Genomic DNA, 5,593 nt, shown 5'->3' on the forward strand with positions numbered 1-5,593 from the left:
TATGCAGGTCTTGAATTTCAGAGGCTGAGGATGTATTGGGCTGAGAAACTTTCCTTCTGCTCCCATCACTAAAGACATGAGCTTGCAGGTGCTTCTCCCCTCTTCCCCCCCTCCCCTGAAACAGCGGAGCGGTCTCCTTATGGATTATATTTCCACCGTGGGGGATGCAGGAGGAGTTGTCTCCCACCCTGCAGCTGCTACACTGAGAACTAGAAATGCATTTGCAGACACATGCAGCTGACTGCAGGTCAGCGGCATGCTCATTTATGCTTCTTTCAGAGGATAGGTGAGACGGCTGCTGCTCCCAATTAGCTTTTAAAATAAGCTCTTCAATTCTCTCCGTAATAGCAATGCCTGATGGAGTGGGAATTGTGAGAGCTATGGCTTGTTAGCTTTCATGGCTTGGTGGCAGCATGGCCTGGCTGCTCCTGCCAAGGGGGCTGCGCTGGTGTGTGATCAGCATCCTCACGCTCTCTGGTCCAGGTACGGTCCTAGGAGGATGCTGGGTTATGATGGCTTTCCTGGGGTTCAGACAGGGAATGAGAAATCTTGGGGTTTGTCTGAAATGCTGGCGTTCATCTGCAGTGGGGGCAAGTTGCTTTTATCACTCAGTGCTTCTTTTGGTGCTGCAGGCCTCCAAAATCATGCAAGAAAAAAAAAGGAGGGCTGTGCTCTTGTCTGGGGAAGTTGGGCTCCTGTTGCTTGCTTGTTTGTTTGTTTTCTTTCTTTCCTTTGATTGCTTTGTTTTTAGTCTCTTCCAGACAGCTGGCTCTGTCTCATTCATCAGGCTAATTGATGATGGGCAGTGTGGCTATATGGAAAATAGAACTTGTCTGAATAGCTGGATTCTTCTTCACTTGCTTATTTTAATGAGACGAGATGAGATAGATGGGATTGGGGTCAGTAATATTGCCAGTGCTGTTATCATGCACTTCTTCTGGCTTGGGCAGAAAAGCCTGGCACGAAATCCCCGCAGCACAAAGCCTGCAAATTTAAAACTGGGTAAAAGCTCAGCCATGTTAGTGGTGTGAGGACAGTCCCTGGGCAAAAGAAGTGCTAAATCATTGCCTACAATTTGCTGGTGGCACAAGGGCTACCACCGAGGGACATGTGAGCTGAGTACTTTTCTCCACCCAAGTTTGAGTTTGAAGCCCATCAGTGGGACTAAGGTGGGCAAGGAGACCATTGTCTGCTGGTTCACAGGCACAGAGAGCTTTGTCGGCACAGCTGAGTTTCCACAGACACTTTTAGTTCCTTGTATTAATGATATTTATACCTTTCCTCCCTCCTAATATAATGACTTGTTCTGCAAGGTGTATTGCACAGCACCTGTACGATTGTCGCAGAGATGTCATCGATGATGATTACTAAAGGAAGCACCTATGCCAAGGCCTTGAAGGACAGTCGGCCCCATTTCACCAGGGCCACGGGGAGTATCTCTGATACTCAAAAAGACGTGCAATGGGGGCAACAATGGCCGTATTCATCTCGTCTATCTCCATACAGTTGTGTAAGGGCATCCTCCTGTGTCTCCTGAAGGAAATCACATTTTTTGTTCCTTAGGTGAAATGATATTTCAGTCTCCTGTTGTGCTTCAGACTTGGGTTTCAGTGCACAGACCCGCCAATGAATGGGTCAGCCAAGGAAAATTGCAGGAAAGCAGGCTCTTGATAAGCGAGGCAATGTTTCAAAAGCAGCTATATTCTCCTTGCAAAAGGGACTGGGGCTCAGCTTTGCCTCCTTTGAAACGGAGCCATGTTAGAGACACAGAACTGCCCCCATGGACCTGGCCTTAAAGCGTTTCATAAATCTGTCTGGGCCTCTGAAATCAGAGTGCTGCTGTTCACAATTTTTCTGCATCCCATGGGTATCCATTGGGAACATTAGGACTGCAGCCCTTCTGACAAAAACCAAGCTATTTTAAATTAAATTTGACTATAATTTAATTTTTTATCATCTCTTACCAAAAGTCACAGTTCTAATAAAAATTACTTGAACTTTGCACATTTTCACTGGAAATGGGGATTATTCATCTTGGTTTTGGCACAAGGAGGCAATTCTAATTTTAAAAGATAGTGAGAAAGTGACCCGTAAAAACTTGGAGGTTCCTTTTTTTTTTTTTAATATTATGTTCCATTTTCCATTATGGTGACTCTGGAGGGGGGGGTTGCTTGCTGTTGTGGCCCCTGCCTTATCATATAGTTTAATGTACATCCCTTGCATGATCAATACGCTCAGCCATATATCTGTTTTGTGGTGTGTCTGGACATACAGGCCTGGATGGAGATGCCTGCAGGTGGCTTGTGCAGTCAAGCAATGTCTGGTCCCAGGCAGAGGAGAGGACGGAGGTGTTCAGGACAGAGGCTACCAGGCGGCTGAGCTGGTGATGGGCAGCAAACAACATCCACTGCCCAGTTTCATGGCTGTAAGGAGCCCGAGGGCTGGGGGAAAGGCCCGCAAGGAGCAACCTTGGACCGTGGAACCCAACACTGCGCTCCCTTTGCCAGTCTTGCAGTCTGGAGTGGGGGTACACACACCGCTGGTAGATTTAGGCTTCTACTTCACCCCAGCAGGTAAAGGAGAGCCCTGGCCATGGCCCAGCCCATCTGTGATTATTATAAGCATGAACTAACTCATCAAGGCAGGGCTCACTAATATTTGCCACCTGCCTCTGACTTGGGTTGGACCCGTGAGTGGGGGTAGTGGTGAAGGGACCATGCAGCCACGTGGCTCCTACTGTTGGGGGGCCACTGGTGGGCACCCCATGTTGGGCCAAAGGACCAGCCCAGACCCTGGCTGAACACACGGGAGTCCTGGCTGCTCTCCCTGGGGTGGCACCTCGCCAGCCCAGCTTTGGCAGGCAGCTGGAGGATCTCCCCAGCCAGCAGAGTTTCGGTTGAGCGGTTTCAAGCCAAAACAAATGTCGCCCAGCCAAAAGTTTCTGACCTTAGCAAATCTGAAGGAGGGTCTTGAACCCACCCTAATTCTGTGCTTTTGTGTTCAGCTGCATCTTCTGACCTTCTTTGGAGCCTGAGGTCCAAGTCCCCAAGAGGGCTGAGCTGGGGCCGTGACTCGGGACCCCTGCGGCTCAGGGTGAGGGAACCTCTCTGAGCTGTGTCACGGTGGGAATGAACGTCTGTATGTGCACACTTGTGTGAGATGGCCCCATGTCCTTCTAAGGGCTTACTGAGGACATGCAGTGGCTCCCCAGAAGCCTATGTCTAGGCAATTTCCCAGTTTTTCCCAATCCCAGCTACTACAGGTACAATTCTGAGGAGAGGCTCATGCCCTACAGAGAAGCCACGAGGGACCCTCCTCTCCCTCACAGACCAAAGGTGAGGGCACAGCTTGGGAGGCTTTATTTCTTCCTTGACTGGGGAGAGGTTTCCTGTAGGAGCTTCTCCCTCATCGACTGAGCATGTGACACCTCTAAGGAGCGCTCCAGCCTATGGGGTTGGCATAGGGATACATCCCAAATCACCTCTATTCCCCATCTCCTCCACTGAGCTCACACCCAAAATCTCCTCATGAGGCAGTATGATCCTTGGTTGGGTCAGACCAACACATGGCCCAAACTCACCGAAACCTTGGTACCAGTCACGTCAGTAGCATGAGCATTGCAATAAAAATGGGCTGATTTGGTGAACAGGGAGGAGGAGGCTGAGAAGGGAGAGCGTGTGGACATGAGATCAACCCCATTGTTCCTGGCACCAGTTGTATCTAGGGCTCCCTGGCTTCTCTGAGGGAGAGGACTGTGGTAGATGCAGCAAAAGGAGCTGTTTGGTGGAAATGAGTGGAACTGGCTGAAGTGTAAACTGGTGGAGGCCCCCACTGAAGGGCTAGCTCCTCCTTGCAGGGAGGGTGAGAAGGCAAGTGACCACCATGCATCACGAATGACAGTGGCAGCAAGGACCCTCAGCTAAGAGGTCAGGTAGGACCGAGCCCAGGTTCCTGTTGTCTCAGCCCACCTCAGGGTGGTCACTGCCAGGGACACACTGGGACGTGCCTGGGAAGGCTTTGACTTGGGCCACCCATGGCCTAGCAAACCTCAGGTGTGCCATGTTAGACATGAGATAGCTTGGCATTTTTGCTGATGATGGCTGAGAAAGAGGATTTTTTTAGTTCCATGCTAAAACACACCTCGGAGCTGTTCATGGAGCAGCTTATCCAACATGGTTTCTCTCAGGTGGGAGGATTCCTTTCTTTTTACCACTCATGAGTCGGGGGGGGGACAGTTGTCCTTCATCCCATTATAGAAAATGAAAAAGATAATTGTTTTGCATGCAGCAGAAAACAAAAGGACAAAATAATGCCAATTTTCACAAGGAGAAAGTTAAGATAGGGTACCTTGGTCTCACCTTGGGGCCCTCAGTCTGCTCCAAGGAGAAAGCTGGTTATCCTAAAGTAAACCTTGTGACCTGGAAACAAAATTAAGGGCTTTTCTAGATCCAATATGGTTTTGGTTAAGTGGGAGCAGTGTTGGGGCAGTGAGCAGGAGCTCAGTTAAGGTCTGCATTTCCAATTCTGGTTTGTGCCCTGGTTCTTACATCACTTCTGCTGTAACTTGCAGCAACCTTTTCTGCATTTTTATGGCATTGGCTCGAGCATGACCTGGGAGTGGGTTTGGTGGGGTTTGACTGCTCAGTGTTTTTAATGGAAGTCATTAAACTTAGGATATTGCAATTCAATGGTGAATTGGTACCGGAGGGAAAAGCATAGTGAAGGTATGGAAAATTAAGAATGACATCTGCTAAGAAAATGGCAGGGCTGAAAGGACAAAACTGAAGGGTAGAACTGCTTACATTTTCAGTAACTTTTAAGATATTATAGTTAAAACAATTTGCTCAATTTTAAAAGTCTGCTTTTAAAAGTTGATTAAGTAAGTGTAGCACTGTGCCTGTTTCGTTCAGCAACAACTCTGCTGCACACAGTGCCTGGGGGATTCTGACCATTTCAACTTTGGATCTGCACGAAAAATCGTTAGTGAACAGCATGAAACCATATGAACCATCAGCTGGTGTTCTTTGCCACCATTCAACACAGTAATTAGTAGGTTTTAGGGCTGTCTTTTTAATGTGCTTGTAGTGATCGAGGAAAAAAGTTTTATTGAAACTAGAGGACTGAGGACTAATCATTGTCAAGAAGGGGAAATCCAGACCCTTCAAAGTGAGTGCAGATCCCACTCCTCCCAAGGAGCACTTCACTCTTTCAGTGTCTGAACCGACAGGCAGAATATGTTTCTGGTATTTGGAGGGGGCTGACAAGGGCTGAGCAAGTGAAATGTCTTGCTTTCATAGACTTAGTGCAGAGTTGCTTAAAATTGGAAGAATGGGAAGTCATTCGGTTGATCTCTGAGCGGTATCTCAGACACCAGCACCCCAGACTTCCGGGCATCTGGCCCCAACATCAAATACTGTTGATGTTCAGACTTGACAATGATCCCAACACGATAAAGTTTTCGGCTGATCTTGCAGACAGCTGCCAGCCGGACTCATGCCATGCTGCATCGGAGCTAAGAGGGGTCAGCAGGACACTTGCCATCCACCTTCCGTGTCCTCCAGAGAAAAAGAAACGCACAAAGACACCTGCCACG

This window comes from Haliaeetus albicilla, chromosome 6 (assembly GCF_947461875.1).
Source record: "Haliaeetus albicilla chromosome 6, bHalAlb1.1, whole genome shotgun sequence".
In the NCBI taxonomy this organism is placed as follows: Eukaryota; Metazoa; Chordata; class Aves; order Accipitriformes; family Accipitridae; genus Haliaeetus; species Haliaeetus albicilla.